The sequence below is a fragment of the Euprymna scolopes genome, chromosome 27 (genome assembly GCF_053919585.1).
Source record: "Euprymna scolopes isolate OS-2025 chromosome 27, ASM5391958v1, whole genome shotgun sequence".
NCBI lineage: Eukaryota > Metazoa > Mollusca > Cephalopoda > Sepiida > Sepiolidae > Euprymna > Euprymna scolopes.
The window spans coordinates 112,687,126-112,704,443 of NC_136508.1; the positions used below are offsets into that span (position 1 = coordinate 112,687,126).

At 38.4% G+C, this 17,318-nt stretch overlaps 1 non-coding gene across 1 annotated transcript; it reads left to right on the forward strand.

Annotated features, from left to right (window-relative positions):
• The first annotated feature begins 13,021 nt into the window (after window positions 1-13,021).
• Window positions 13,022-13,184, forward strand: LOC145249104 (U1 spliceosomal RNA). The gene has a single exon (XR_013863483.1). It is a non-coding gene; the product is annotated as a U1 spliceosomal RNA (small nuclear RNA).
• Window positions 13,185-17,318: the final 4,134 nt, after the last annotated feature.

Sequence of the window (17,318 nt, forward strand, 5' to 3'; positions counted from 1 at the left end):
GAGCCAGGGTTTCCGCGTTCGCCGATGACGTCACCGTGTTCGTGTCTTGCCTCACGGACGTTCAAGCGGTGGTCGAGGCGCTCGCTCGATACGAAGAAGTAACAGGGGCCATCTTCAACCGTAGCAAGTCTGTTGGCCTGCGGTTGGGGGCCTGGACCGGGGTAAACTCGCTTCCAGGTATTGTCAGCTGGACCGATGGACCGGTCCGCATTCTTGGTGTCTGGTTTGGACCGGGACTTCAGCTGGAAAAGAATTGGTCGGAAGTACAGTCTAAGGTCAAATCGTCAGTAAAGACTTGGATTGGAAGGAAATTGTCCTTGAAGGGTCGGGCGGAGGCGTGTGCTACATACGTCTTTCCGCTCATCCTTTACCGTTTGTCTGTACTTCCTCTCCCTGCAGAACGACTAACCCGCTTACAAGGGCGCCTCGATTCACTTTTGTGGAACGAGGGTAAGTATTATGTCTGCAGAGAGGTCTGTGTTCAAAATCCGAGCGAGGGAGGCCTGGGTCAGCCCAGTCTCTTGTGTCATAGAAACGCCGAGAGATTGGCTTTCCTGGGTCGTTCGCTTGAAGGAGACGCTCCTTGGGTCCCTGTGGTTGAGAACTCGTTTCCCAACCTCAAACCCAACCCTTCGGTAGAAGGTCGTCGTAGACCGAAGGGGGAGTCCAAGTTCTTCTCCGAATGCCGAACCGCTCTTAGAGCTTTGCCGGGGACCAATGTCCTCGATCAGCCAAGGAAGAAACTGTATCGGGATTTAGTGGAGGGGACCGCGAAGGATCCACTTTGTAGGCGGATGGGATGGTCGATGGAGGTTGTCCGTTCTCAATGGCGTTGGGCGCCGGGACGGGAGATTCTGAATAACTCGGAATTCTCCCTGACTTGGCGACTGGTCCGAAATGCGCTGCCCCTCTTCGACGTACTTTTCCGGTATAAAGAACATACCAGCCGCTTCTGTCCGTGCTGTGACGAACGCGAGCCCGAAACAATCGAGCACGCATTTTTTAGTTGCAGCCGGATACAGCCCCTATTAAGGTACGTCGAGGGGGTAACAGCTCGCATCGATGCCGAGTGTCTGCTCGATCTCGACGTAGGAACTTTTGTGTACAACATGGAGCCGCCGTTCCCCAGGGAGGAAAGTTTGGTTTTCCTGGCGATCCTAGCAGTAGCGCGCATGACCATTTGGATCGCGCGCCTCAAGTTGGTCCACGAAGGGACATCTGTTCCTGATCGGGATCTGATCGTTTACTTTAAACATTTGCTTAAAGTAAAGATCAGATGCGATTGGAAGAGGTTGCCTAGAGTGGAATTTGACAAGAGGTGGGTGCACAGCACTAGTTTGTGCATCCGTCGAGGAGCCAAGTTTCAATACGTGTTCCCTCCTTAGGCATGGCATGGGCGGTGCTGGGTCCTACGGAACCCATCCCGCCTAGGTTAGCATTATAAGTTCAGTAAAGTAACTCTTGACTGGTGGTACAAATGAGATCCTGTTCCTGATTTTATTTTTTGGTATTAGAGAACCTCTGAGTCTGCCCAACCCCCCTGCTCCTCATCTTTATTTTCTGATGCCCCCGATCATCCCCCTACTCAGAGGTCACCTTCCTACCCCCTCCATCCGTTGCTTTATTTTCTCCCACCTCCATTAAGGCGACTTCCCCAAACCCCATTAGGGATGCTCTGCTTGTTTTCGGTTCCCCGGAAAACAGTGGGGGATCTAGCCACATAGAATAGTACAGGGGGGGTCTTACTAACAACACATTAGTAGATTTTCCTTATTTTTGAAATGAACATTTTCATTAGTTTTTTCCCACTCCACGAACATTTTATGCCAATTAATTCAAGAACTCTTTCTAATGAAATCGAACTTTATTTTCTCACACATACACACACACAAAAAAAAAAAAAAAAAAAAAAAAAATGCACACACAACATACAGAAATGAATATACAAATTGTACATAGTTAAATTTTACATTGAACGCTGGGGTTATTAGTTAGATTAGGATCCACAGAGTGATTGAGGTATTTTGGTAAATGTTGCCAGTCAAGAGTAAGACTTCAAAGTCTCATCTGTTACATAGTCAAAAAGACCCTGTACCCTCCCCCTCCCAATTTCTTGTCGGGCCTTGTGCCTAATTTTGTTGAATTGAATTTTTTGTACGTTTTTTATGTTCAATTTTTTCTTTCTCAATAAAATATATAAACAAGATCAAAGTGTAGTATCTGTTCTTCAGATGCTGCACTTAAGATAATTTGTACCAGTCAATGGAGGGGAAACCCTCTATACTGGGACAATTATTATTTTTGGTAACCAGAGTGCCCCCTTTTTGCCTACTTTTAGGGGAGCTGGTTTTTACCTCACATTAAAAACGGCCTTGTGCCTAATTTGCTCAGTGGGGGAGCAAATAAACACCATCTGTTCTTCAGATGCTGCACTTCTATTTCTTGTTCTCGTTAAGTGGAGGAGAAATCCTTCACGACTGAGACAATTTTTATTTTTGTACCTTTTCTCCACGTTAAAAAACGACCCTGGTGTCTAACTCTGTCCCGTGGGGAGGCATAGTAAATAGGTACATCCAAGATGAGAACAGTAATCCAAATAATCTAGGCACCGCCAAAAATGGCCGCAAAATCAAGTTGTTGTTGTTTTTTAAAACGAAATTACATTTATTAAAATCCATTATTTCTGAGTAACTTTTTTTTTCCAGAAAGATAAAACCCTGATTTTTATCATATAGGAAACAGAATAATGTAAAACTTTTTCTACTATTTTTAATTAAATTTTAAATGTTAAATTTTCCCAAAAAGTTAACAGTTGACATTTTTTGTCTTGCACAAAAAACGTACATAAATATTTAAAAAAAAAAAAAAGAAGGTTTTTGAAATAATTAATTTATTTATTTATTGTCTAATTAAGATTTAGGATGATTTTCTAAGAGAATATGCAAAAATATTATAATATAAGTACCTGGATTTCAAATAATTCCACTTATTCATATAGGTAACTAGTTATTTCGCGTCGATCTAGAATCTAAATCGACACTTTACGTTTGCGTTTGATAAGAAGCAAACTATGGAAAACCAAACAGGCCAAAATAACTTATTTTTCAGTGACGAAAATTTCAATGTATTATTAAGCTGAGGCTGGCCAGTACCAGATGGGTGACCATTTGTATGAGTTTGGTTTTTAATGTGTATGTGTGTGGGGGCCAGGCTCCCCAAAATGGGGGGGGGCAATTTAAAGCAGAATAAAAAAAAATTATTTCATCGATAACGGGTACGTACAATATAACTCTTTTTTTTTCACTGTTTTCGTTTTTTAATGTCTTGATAAAACTGTACGAGTGCCAATTAATGAAATACAAAACTGTTTGATTTAATTACATAAAATTGTTGTTTTTTGGTTTAGTGCTTTGGTTTGAATTCTAAAAGTTTTCATTCGTTTGTATTTGTTCTCATTGAAAAGATTATGAATTTATGTTGTTCACATGTAAACGACCTTGACATTGAATATTACAATAAAATGTAAGTTCCGTTAAGAATTGAGGTATTTTGTAAAAATGTTGGTAAGTTTAAATTAAAGTAAATTATTTGTCTTTAGTTTGCAGGTTGAAACAAGTAACCAAGAAAGCAATACAAATGACGACTCAACAAACAAAGGTAGATCAAATAAGAAGTGCATTAGGAAAAGGTATATTTACAGGATATTTACATAATGGTGTCAAATAAGAGAGTCTTTGCTGGAGAAACATATCTGCTCTCAGCGGCCTTTGGTGGCTTCTGGTGAACACACACTCAGACTAACCGAATCTTCCTATTTATGTGTAATTACTATCAACATATGCAAATGAATGTGTGCCACCACAACACCCTCCTCACAAGATTTGAAGTCGCACAGATTTCAATATTTTTTTCTCTTGGGATTTAACATTAATGGTTCATTAAACTTTCTTTTTCTACCTGATCTTCGGGGCTCAGGTGTATATTGAGGCGGTTCCAAATTAAAGGATTCGTATATGATGTGCATGGTTTCCTCCTCTTCGACTGCTGTTGTAGAATCACCATCTTGAATGTGGCGTTTTTTTATTTGGTTCAGGTACCTTTTATGTATATTTTGTGGACCTTTAGTCATGTGTGTACAATCATTAATGAATTTATCCACTACTCCACATTCCCAGTAAGAAGTGTTATTCCTGTAGCACTTGAAATATACTCGATCTCCCGAGTTATATTTCTTTCTTATCATGTGTGTAGTGTTTCGGACAATTGCATGTCTTGGCAATAGTTTATCAAACGCTGATTTCACCTTTCTGGCAAACATTAAATCAGCTGGTGATATGTTTGACGGGGTATTAGGGTGCGGTGTTATCCTATACATTTGCAAAAATTGTTGCAAAGCTTTTTCCGTTGGTATCCCAATGGATTTTTGCAACGCTCGTTTTAACGTGTCCATGAACCTCTCTGCGACGCCGTTTGATCTTAGATGATACGGCGGAGTTGTGATATGCTTTACTCGGAACGTGTCACAAATTTCCTTTAAGTCTGTGGATGTGAATTGAGTTCCATTGTCAGTGACCAGTGTGTCTGGTACACCAAATCGTGCAAATAACTCTTGTAGGAATCCTATTGAGGTGTTCGTTGTTGGATTCCTGCAATGCATGACCTCATGCCATTTTGTATAACTATCTACTACAAATAAGTAGTAATTTTCTGCTACTGGACCAGCGAAGTCCATGGTGATTCTCGACCATGGGTGATCGGTGTTCCGCCAAGGTTTGTGTACTATAGGTGGGGATTTTACCGCTAACTGGCATCCTTCACATCTATTTATTGTTGTAGCTATGTTTACGTCCATGTTACGCCAGTATACGTAGCTTCTCATTAGAGACCTCATCCGATTTATCCCCGGATGTCCTGTGTGGAAATCTTTCAAAAACCTCTTCTGCAACGTTTTAGGTATTACTATTCTCTCGCTATATAATAACACATCGTTACATATGGAAAAAATTCCTGAACCTTTTCGTCATTTATAATTTTTTCTTTTATATCATTTATATATTCATCTTTATCGGCTTCTCTTTTAATGTCCGACAATGTTACCGGTAGTTCTTTAATGATGTTTGCTATCATATTTTTCACTTCGACGTTTGTTCGAATTGCTGCAATCACTGATTCTTCCAAATTATGTTTCTGTGGTATCAGTATCCTTTTTTTTTTGATCCGTAGATTGTGACTAATGGTTTATGGTCGGTTTCAAGTATGAATTGTCTACTATATAAATATCGGTGGAATTTAGTCACTGCAAGGATTATACTAACGCTTCTTTTTCAATCTGTGAATACGCCTTCTCTGCTGGAAGCAGCGTTCTCGAAGCGTAAGCTATCGGTTTTCTAGATCCATTAGGCATGATATGTTGAATGCATGCTCCTATGCCGTAGGAACTAACGTCACTAGCGACGACTATATTTAATTTTGTGTCATAGTGAGTTAGAAATAATTCAGATGTTAGTGCGCTCTTTATTTTGTCAAAAGCGGGTTGACATTCTTGCGTCCAATTTCAAGGTGTGTCCTTTTTTAGCAGCTCATTTAAGGGAGCTCGCAAATTATGCATCCCTTCAATAAAAGATTGGTAATAATTTGCGAGTCCTAAGAAACTCTGCAAGATTGTTACGTTATTAGGTGCTGGCATGTTTTTTATTGCCGCAGATCTTTCTGGGTCTGGACGTCGCCCATGTTTATTTATTATATGTCCAAGATACTTAATTTCGCTCATAGAAAAGTCGCATTTATTTTCGTTTACTTTGAACCCGAATTCTTGTATTCGAGTGAATACTTGTTTTAAATGCTCCTTATGTTCTTCTAGGGATTTGCTCCTGATAACAATGTCGTCCAGGTATTCACATGCGCACTCAATACCACTTAGCATGGTGTCCATCGCTTGTTGAAAAATGGCAGGCGCTACTTTGATGCCAAAGGGCAACCGGTTTTATTTGTACAATCCCTTATGCGTGTTGATGCATAGTATTTTTGAGCAATTCTCCTCGACCGGTATATGTAAATACGCGTCGCTCGTCTATCTTGGAGAAGATATTACCACCATTCAACTTTGTGAATATTTCCTCTGGGCTTGGTAGAGGGTAATGGCAATCTTGTAATATGGAGTTTAGACCTGTCGAAAAGTCTGCGCACACTCTGATTTCATCATTCTTTTTCTTTACATATACGGTGGGGGCTGCCCAGTCGCTATGTTCTATTTTTGATAGTATTCCTGTCTGTTCCAATCTGTATAATTCTTTATTAATCTTTTCCAACCCAGCGAACGGAACGTTTCGCTTTTTTCTAAAAATTGGGCTGGTGTTTTCTTTAAGTGCAAACGAGGCCTTAAATTTATTGCAACGACCTAATTTAGTCATAAATACATCAGGGAATATTTTTTTTAAGTCCTCTTTTATATTTTCTGTTGTTGGAGTAGTACATTCTATTTTTTTACAGAATGTATTAATTGGTTTTTCCCAGAGTCCAAATTTCTCAATTAAATCTATTCCAAACAGGTTTTCGCTATTTTTCAATACGAACATTTTTAATTTCTTTCTAATCCCTTTCAATTTTATCGGAAGGATAACTTCAAATTTTATCTCACCACCAGTTACCGTCCGAGCTGATTTACTTGTTTTCATCATGGTTGGTTTACCCAACTTTTTCCCTGTATTCAAGTTTATTATAGGAATATCGGATCCAGAATCCAGTTGTAATTTTATTGGCGTTTTAAATATTTCCGCTTTTATGTATTTTCGTCGATTTTTGTCTAATTTTTCATTTGATTTTGTTTGCTGTACTCTCTTTCTGGTGAAATATCTGCAACAATCGTTTTTGTGTCCGACTTTCTTGCAAATGTAGCATTTTTTCTTCTTATAAGGGCAATCCGATTCCCAATGTCTTTCTGCGCATCTCTTATCTAGGGAGAGACTTGTTATATTCTTTACTATAATTATTATATTTGGAATATCTCGTTCCGTTTTGACTGCTTTTATTTGTATAGTTCTTGGTTGGTGTGTATGGTTTTCTAACCTTTCTTACATATTCCACTCCGAATTCTTCTATCTTTTTTTACTCCTTTTTAGTGTAATGGCCCTTTCACAATCCTCTGCTTATTTCTGAAGTGTTAAATCTTGCTCAGATTCCAACTTAGACAACACTCGTCTGCGTATTTCTGCATTTTTCGTGGACACTAACCCTTGTGCGAATATTAGGCATTTAAAATCTTCTACTGTTAGTTCCGCCAGCTTAAAATTATCACAGTTTTTATTGACAACTGATGCGTATGTCAAATAATCTTGGTTGTCCATCTTCCTTAGATTCATACACAACCATCTCTTATGAAAAAGAGATATATTCGGATTAAATAATTCTTTTAGTAATTTTACGGCTTCCATGAAATCTAATTCCGTAGTTTTTTAGGTAGTATATAATCTACGAACTTGCTGTGTTCTCTTACACCCAACTTCCTGAGTAAAATGCTCACTTTCTGGCTATTTGGCCAACTTTTTCAGTCCAGGTGAAAGACATCCTCGTATCTTGTATAGTATGCTTCAAAAGTCTTTTCTTCCTCCGGCACATAATTAAATGTGCCCATGCTATTAAATATAGTTGTATGCGAGAAATTAGTACTGTCGACATTTTCTCGATTAGTCTTTAATAGTTCCAGTGTTTTAGCAAAACGTTCATTTTGCCTTTCTTCATATTCAAATTGTAATTTCTTATGCCTTTCTTTTTGTTCAACTTGTAATTTCTTCTGCCTTTCTTCTTGTTCAAATTGTAATTGCTTCTGCCTTTCTTCTTGTTCCATTTGCCATTTCAATAATTTCTCCTCTCTACGTGCATCTAGCTCGGATTGCGCCTTTTGTTGCGTCTGCAAAAATTGCATTACCATTCTAGATAAATCTTCCATTTTTTTGTATCCTTCATTAGCAGTAATGCAGTTATGAAGAAAAATTGTACAATTTCACATACATCACAATATCCGTACCATATAAAATGGCTTGTGTTACAAAAAAATTGTTCATAGTTCCTGTTTTCAATAGTAATATCGCTGCTCGAATAATATTTTTTTACTTCGCTAGCAAGTCAAACTCATCCAACCACAACATAAGAACCGAGGCTTTTGCTGAAACCACAAAATACGATTTACTTTAAATATAAATAACAGCCGAACTTAAGTACAACTCTTTCCATAGAAAAATTTTTTTTTCAAATTGAGTCACAATTGAAAAAAAAGAAAATGTATGGACTACAGTTAATTTTTTTTTTTTACGTGACGTTTTACTGTCTTATATCCGTTATCCAGTGACAACTTTAGTTTAAACATTTTTTTTCCTTGATTGTAATTTAACTGTGGTATTTTTTTTAATACCGAAGAGAAAAATTTGGTTTACCAAAAAGTCTTTAGTTGGTATTTACAGCAATTAGAAAATCCACTGGTGAACTTTTTTAAAAAAATTTATGTTACTTCCTTGTAATTTAGTAATACGAATCTGTTCTTCGTAATTTAGTCATACGAATCTGTTTGTCGTTTTACAAAAATTCACTTTTACAGTTTGTTATTTTTTTTCAAGATGGATTCCACGGGAAACGGCGTAAATTGTCGCTTTTCTGCCACGTTCGAGTAGATCAAATAAGAAGTGTATTAGGAAAAGGTATATTTACAGGATATTTACGTAATGGTGTCAAATAAGAGAGTCTTTGCTGGAGAAACATATCTGCTCTCCGCAGCCTTCGGTGGCTTCTGGTGAACACACACCTCAAACTAACCGAGTCTACCTATTTATGTGTAATTACTATCCACATATGCAAATGAATGTGTGCCACCACAACAATTTGTTATGGACTATTGTTATTAGTGAATGAAAAAGTTGTGATATACTGATATTGGTGAGAATTTTATGAAGGTATTTTAGTTTTTTATTAATGTTTGTTGGTGGTAAGTATAGAAGTGTGATATAAAAACAGTGGTGGGCACCACACAAAAATTATACTTATCTGCCTCCGGTTGGCTGGTCGTTGTCGATGTTGCCGTTAAAAGCGGAAAGTTCCGGATTTTGGCTGTTTACGCGCCCAATATCGCTGTGGAGAGGGTTTCCTTTTTTCGGCAGGTGGAGGTGTTCCTTTCGGCGGGTCCGGAGCGGGTAGTTTTAATGGGGGACTGGAATGCCATCCTGGACCCCAAGATAGATAAGGTCGGGGGGAATAGAGGGTCGGAGGGGTGTGAAAGCAGCATGTCTGACCTGATTGTCTCGTGCGATCTTGTCTACAGGTTCCGTCTGGATCACCCGGGGAGGGAGATGTTGACGTGGCAGAATAGCCTGGCCTCCGGTCCAAATATTTACTTGGACATGATGTTAGTTAGAAGAGGCGACATAGATTTCTTATCTTGTCCCACGTTCGCCTGGCTAGGTCATTCGGACCAGAAATTAGTAATGGCCCGTTTGAGAGTAGATAATAGGCCTAGGTTGGCAGGCTACTGGAAGTTGAACGCCTCCTTACTGGAGATGAACGACTTCCAAGAGCAGCTGACAACACTAATTCAGCGGGAGTTAGTGAGGGCGGTTACCGGGAGTAGCTGGTGGGTTAAACTTAAGGCTACCATTAGGCTCTTTTGTGTCCAATAGAGCCAACGCCTCACATTAACTAGCGCACAGACCAAAAGGCATCTAGATGATAGGCTGACCCGGGCAATGATTGGTGGGGATCCCCTAGAGATAGCAGTAGTTAAGAGGGATCCAGCACTTAGCTAGCGAGCGTTATGAAGGTCAAGTAGTTAGAGCTAGGTTAAAAAGTGTCTCTAACGAAGCCGTGAACATTGACGCTGTTGAGCATAAGACTGCCTTAAAACGTTGCTCAGATGGGTACATTCGGAAGGTGAAAAACCTGGAAGGATATACCCTCGTATTGACTCGGGAAATTTGCAATGGGTTTCGTCAACATCTGGAGGAATGCTTTATCCTACCACCCAGACTCCACGGCCAGGAGTTTGGCAGCTATTTAGCTGGCTCACCCTGCCTTACTGCGAACCGAGCAGCTAGCTGTGATGGGATGGTTATAGTGTGAAATCATTACTGCATTGAAGCAGGTTGGGCTTAACAAATCTCCGGGGCTCGATGGTCTGCTCTACGAACCGCATTTGAGGCTGTCGCCCATGTTTGTTCCTCTTCTAACGGGTGTGTTTAACCACTGGTTTGCTCAGGGATCCATCCCTGGACAGGTAACCAAAGGAGTGGTCACACTACTGAAGAAGAGAGAGCGGCATGGTGGGAAGGACTTAGATGATTATAGGCCCATTACTCTGCTAAACACAGAGTTGAAGATTTTGGCCCGCGTTCTTGCAAGCTGACTGCAGGTTGTTATCGACGACTTGGTCGAACCGTATCGATTCAAAACAACTTGCACTTGGTGCGCACGATCATAGAGGGGTTAGAAGACGACACAGGAGCCGCGATGATCAATTTAGATCAGTCCAAAGCGTTCGATAAGGTCGACCATGGTTTCTTGGAATCTGTTATGGAGACTGCCGGCTTTGGTCCGGACTTTTGCAAGTGGATTTCTGTTCTGTATCGTGATCCTGCGGTAGCAGTACAAGTAAATGGTAAGTTGTCGGAGCTCTTTGGGGTATCTCGGTCGGTGCGCCAGGGTTGTCCGCTGTCGCCTCTGTCGTATGTCCTGGCATTGGAGCCCTTCCTTTGCAAATTAAGGGACGAGACGACTAGACCAGTCCTGCGCGGCATAGCTCTACCTAGTGGCAAAGTCGCCAGGGTGTCCACGTACGCTGATGATGTCACCGTTTGCGTAGGGCGAAAGAAAGTATCAAAGCGGTGAGTGAGGCGGTCACTGAGTATGAAAGTGTCACAAGGGCCGCAGTCTATCCCAGCAAGTCCGTTGGCCTGCGGTTGAGCACCTGGACTGGGGTAAACTCGCTTCCAGGTGGGTTCGGCTGGACGGATTGTCCAGTAAAGATTCTCGAAGTGTGGTTCGGGCCTGGACTCCAGCTGGACGAAAATTGGTCGGAATTACAGACGAAGGTCGAATCGTCAGTAAGGACTTGGATTCGCAGTGGCTTATCCCTGAAGGGTCGTGCGGAGGCGTGTCAAACTTACGTCTTTCCGTTGATCCTTTACCACTTGTTAGTACTTCCTCTGCCTGCGGACTGCTGTAAGGCTTTGGAGCAACTCCTTTTCAAATACTTTGGAAAGGGGGAAAGCCATATGGCCGTAGACAGGTCTGTACACAGAAATTCAGCGAGGGAGGCTTACTTGTTAATTCATAAGTACGCCGAAAGATTGGTGTTCCTGAGTCGGACACTGCTTGGGGAATTGCACTGGGTACCAGTTGTGGAGCAAGCTTTTCTACAGCTCATATCCTCCCTTGCCGCTGAAGGTCACAGAAAACCGGTGGGGGAACGGCAATTCCTCTACAAATGCCGAGCCGCCCTTAGGGCATTGCCGAGGTCCAGTGACCTTGCACGGCCTAGGAGGAGGCTATATCAAGATTTAGTGGGGAGGACCACAAAATATCCGCTGGTTGAGCGGCTGCAGATGTCGAGGGAGGAGGTCCTCTCTAAGTGGAATTGGGCACCAGCCAGAAGCTTTTTAAACAATTCAGAGTTTTCTATTACATGGAGGCTTGTCCGGAATGCGCGGCCACTTTTTGGCGTGCTTGCCAGAGACTGCAAGAGGGATGAATTCGCTCCCTTTTGCCCCCGCTGCGAGGGTGACGAGGATGAAACAAGAGATCACGCTTTTTCTTTTTTGCAGCGGAGTTCGGAGGCTCTGGGAGTACGTCGGAGAGGTAACGGCTCGCATTGACCCCGAGACGTTGGTGCCGCTTGATTTGGCGTACGTCGTTGATAACATGGATCCGCCGTTCACTGGGGAGAATCGGTTGGTGTTTCTCGCGATGCTAGCCGTAGCCAGGTTAGTGACATGGGTTTCATGTCTAAAAATTGTCTATGGGGTTGAATCTGTTTCCGATCGGGATCTGGTTGTTTACTTTAAACATCAACTGAAGTGAAGATCAGATGCGATTGGAAAAGATTACATCGCATAGATTTTGATAGGAGATGGGTGAACAACGATAGTTTGTGCATCCGACGAGACGCTAGGTTAAAGTTTGTTTTCCCACCCTAGTTGTATTGGTCTGGCGGTGCTAAGGTTCTACAGAACCCAGCCCCAAACAAAGTTATTTTATAGCATAAGGTTAGTTAGGTCTTAACCACTACGAGTGGAAAATTCTTTGTTTAGTGCTAGACTAGAACAAGTATGAAAGTGGGTCCCATCCCTGATTTTCTTTTTCATCGGCACTAGGAGAGCTTCCAAATATGCCCAGTTCACTCTTTTTTGTCCCCGGTCTGTTGCCCCTATACGTACATTTATCTTGGAAGACGCCGTCCATTCCTTATGTTACCCATCCCTATCTAATTTGTTTTCAAAATATCGTCCCTAGGTCCCCCACTCCCCACTAGGGAACGACCCGCTTGCTTCTGACCTCTGGGACCGGAAGACAGTGGGCGCTCCACATTTAGAAGTAGGTTGGGGGGATCCCTTACTAACCCGCCCCCATAGGCATTTTGTTTAGTTGTTTTCTCTTTCTTTCTTTTTGGGTGTATCTTAGCTTGCCCCCTCCCCATCATTTAATCCCTCATTTAAATTAATAATAAAAGCCAAAAAATCCTTTTGTATATATAATTTTTTTTTGTTTAAAATCAAGTAAACATTCATTGTTTCAGTTTGCATATAAAGCCGACACATACGCTGGGGAGATTTTAAGTAGATAAATCCCATGGTAAGAATGAGGTATTGTGGTGATAGTGTCTTAATGTAGGGAAATTAAATAAAGTTTTCTCAAAGACCTAGTTAAGTAGTGTAGAATGACCCTCGACCCCCACCTCCCCCTACTGGCTTCATGCCTAAGTGTCCTGGACCCCAAATAAGGGTCTGGCAGTAGATAATGCCAGGCCTGGGGCCAAGCACTAAATAAACTTACCTTGCGTAGAGGTAACGATGATCATTAAAGTCGTTCCCCCAGAGTGAGACCCTTTCATTGCACTGCGGTTGGGTTGACCTTTGCGATCGTCTCAAATGTTGACGACTCGGACGCGTTATTTCTAAGTGTGGGGTCTGCGTACGCGCTCATCCCAATAATGTAATCAAAATCAGAAATTCCACCCTGCTTCTCCTTCTGACCAGAAGACTACTTTAATTCCCAGCTACTCCCTGTCCGTATATCACGTGTGTAATGACGTCCTTGTTTCTTTCTGTTTTCCCAATCGCCTGTCTCTATACACGCCACAAAAAGGCCAATTCTCTCGGCCAGTTTCTTATCCACTCCAATTGCAACGTTCTGATATAATCTAATCTGCATGTCAACGTTTGCTCTGAACATATCAATCTCGTAAGCGTAAGAAATCCGCCTTCCTGTCGCCTTCAACAACTGAAAGTGTCTTCTTTCGATATAGATTGATGAATGAAAGCCTTTGACAAACTACCGCAGAATTAGTGTGTCTATTGGTTGAACCCCACTCATCACCTCGAAAATTGGGCATCCAAACAAAGTTGAATGATGTGCACTGGTAATTTTGGTTACCAAAATTGTTATTTTATGGAAGGCAGATGTTGTAAACGGATTACTCGTGAAAAGACCCAATCCTATTAACTTAATTATGAAGGTATTTTTGGTTACCAAAATTATGATTTTATGGAAGGCGGATGTTGTAATTTTGAAGGTGTTTTTGCTGCTGTTGTGTCTGGCAAATAATGTGGAGACCCTAACTTTTAAACACATGGGAGGTTGGCACACGCGTCTCTCAATTGAGGTATGGAAGCACCGAATCGATTCAATTTTATTTTAAGTTTATTTTTTTCAACCCCTTAAATAAAAATATAAAAAATAGGCAAACTCTAATCCCCCATAATAAAAATATTAAAAAAAAATGTACACTATTTTTTTAAAATTTAATGGCATATCTTTTCATATAACTATGTTTAATTAAGCTAATATTTTATATATTTGCCAAACTATTTAAATATTTAAAAATATATTTATTTACAGAAACATGAAACAAACTATGAATGTGTCACATTTTAGCAGTTTGAAAAAGGTGAATGTGTAACAGAAAATAGTTGCACAGTTTAAAAATGTGAATATTCACATATGTTAAAAAACATTGAATTCAAAAATCATAATAAGTAGATGATATTGTCGAAACAGTTACTTTTAAATCGGTTACACCATATAAATTCCTGACTGTTGAAATTGTCTATATAAAAATACGGAAACTTTTTCAATCAATTATTTTATTATTTTAAATCGCATTTCTTTTCAAATAACTATGTGTAATTAAATTAATATGTTATATATATATATATATATATATATATATATATATAAATATATATATATATATATATATATATATATATATATATATATATATATATATATATATATATATATATATATATATATATATATATATAAAGATATGCGATTAAAAAAATGTAAAAAATTATTGATAAAAAATTTACGAATTTTTATATCTTTTATTTATAAGAGGGTGAAAATAATGTTTTCACAGAAGGTTTTAAATCTTGGAACGGTGCGTTGGCCACGCGGGACTTACATTAACATTTTTGTTCTTTAGAAACGCTTGTTGAGTTTGAATAAAAGAATACACGTATTATATACGTTTGAGGCCAAAACAACGCATTATTACAAAATAAACAGACATTTATTTTGTTTAAAAAAAAAACTACCGTAAAAAACCACAAACAGACTTTCTGATTCTCTGCTCCAACAAAAACGGGGCAAAAAAGAAAGAAAGAAAGACATACTGAAGATGAAGTTTTGCTTCAAAATATATTTATGAATTTTAATATAAATTTTAAACAAAATAAATGTTTATTTTGTAATAATGCGTTGTTTTGACTTCAAACCTATATAATACGTATTTTATTTTATTCAATTCAAAATCCAGTTTTGTTTAGTCGTAACGCTCCAATAACTTTCAATAGAAGCATGTTTTTGTCTGCCATATTTTTTTATAATGAAAGAGCGTAAAACAGACCAAATGTATAAATTTATTTCATGCGGACTATTATTATTATCCTCATCTTAGTGGTAACCGCGACGGGATGGGAACTTTGAATCTCCTACCTGCATTCTCAGCAATTACTGCGATCCATAGTTATTGTCGTCTCACCTGACGAAGGCCAGAGGAATAGTTGGCCGAAACATTGTGAAACAACAACTAAGAAAGATGAGGATAATAGTCCGCAATAAAATAAATTAATAAACAATACTCATCTCAATAATGAATTCCAATTAAATAATATATAGGGCAAATTTAGCTTTTTTAAAAGGCCAATCTGTCAAACCTTAGAAAGTCCAATTTTTAAAAGTTATACGGTGGTCTTAAATGTCGTACATTTAGTTTCATAAAACATGATAAAAAAGAACAAAAATGAAACTTTTTCTGATTTTATAATACTTTTGCTGTCAAATAACTTACGCCGCTAAACTATACATTGACCTAGCAATCTTTTATAACATTTTTTTTTTTTATTATCAGGACTACTGTTTGAAATGTTTTAAAACGCCCCGGCTCGCTGCGTGAGGGGGATACGATAAAAATATAACAGAACGCAATATCTATTAAGGAGCAGGTAACACTTTTGGGAGTTATGTCCCTTTGATTGTTCGTATTAGGTACGAGCAAAAATTGGCGGACAAAAATAGTTTTGAAAGCTGATTTATCATAATTTTTTTGTAGGTTTCATACCACTTTTTTATTGTATTTGAAAGATTAAAGACTGAATTTAATTTCAAAAAGCAAGAAAAAATATTTGCACACGTGAAGAAAAAGTTATGAAAAATGTTTTCACGGCGAGCTACTCAATTCATCTAAATTTCGAAGTTAAATAAATTCATTTTATAAATCATTTAAAAGATAAATATTAATTTCCTGGGTCTATGTCGAAGATAATTAGTAAAGTCAAGTCCTAATATATTGAATTAAATTGAAAAAAAAAAAAACACCACCTTGTTTGGACAAAATATAAATTAATTAGCCCAAAAACCGAGTGATTTTGCCGTTCGCAAAACGCAGCAAAGTAAAATGTTGTTAACACGGAATATACGAAGGCCAAAGATTTAAGGCAGTCGAAAGACTGTGAGAATGACGTCATGTAATTAAAACGGAGTAAGGGATGTGATAGTTTCCTTTTTTCCCCACCCCCTGCCCCTGCATCCGTGCACGTGCATTCCTATTCTGACCGCTTATATACATTTTTCCATTTTTTAAATTTAATTATTTTCTATGTTCTTGTTTGTAATTTTTTTTTAATTATTGTTCAATTCTTGAGAGCAAGGAACTTATTAAAATCTTGCATATAAAAATTATGAGAAACCTGTAATTAAAAAAAAAAGTAGAAATATTCTTTGCAGTTATAATTTTTTGTGTGTGAAAATATTAAATAAACACTGCTTAATTCAACGGTAATATCGGTAGTTCGAGAAATTCATTAATACGGGCTTTAGGGTCTTTTTTCGTAAGGTTCCAGTAAAATTATTTTATTTTATTTTATTGTCACAAATTACGATGCTTTATTTACATAAAAAAACAAAAATAAATTCTTACGTTTTTTATTTACTACTGAAAACCATAACTTTAGTAAAGGTATTTTCTGTTTAAACAAAATAATACATTTCCACTAAGATTCAAATAAAAATAATTAGTTCATTATATTCCGCGATCATTATTTGATAAATACTGAAACTTTCATTAAAATTGGTTAATTTCATGATTTTTGGTGAATTTTAATTAAAGGGAGGGGTCAAAATGCAAAATGTTTATACATTTTGAGCATCGGCATTCATTTTGCCCGTACCTAATATATAATATATATTAAGAATTAACATAAGAAATCGTAATAACCCTTAAAAATTGACAAATATAATCTAAACTTAATAGGGACACAGTTTTCACACGAGTAATGAAATAATGATCACACCGTATTAAATTCATTGTTTTTTTTTTTACAGTTGATTTTCTTTTTGAATAATTTCACATTTAAATTGTGTTTTAAATTTGATTCGTTTATAGTTTCAGTTTTTTTAATTTTTTTATTAAGAATAGACAAATAATTTGAACTTGACAGAAAGCAATTCGACACGTTTAACTAAAGAACAGATGTTTTTTACACGAGGAACGAAATAATGATGACACCGTAATATTACCGTGTTAATACGATGACCTTAAATTCATTGTTCTTTAG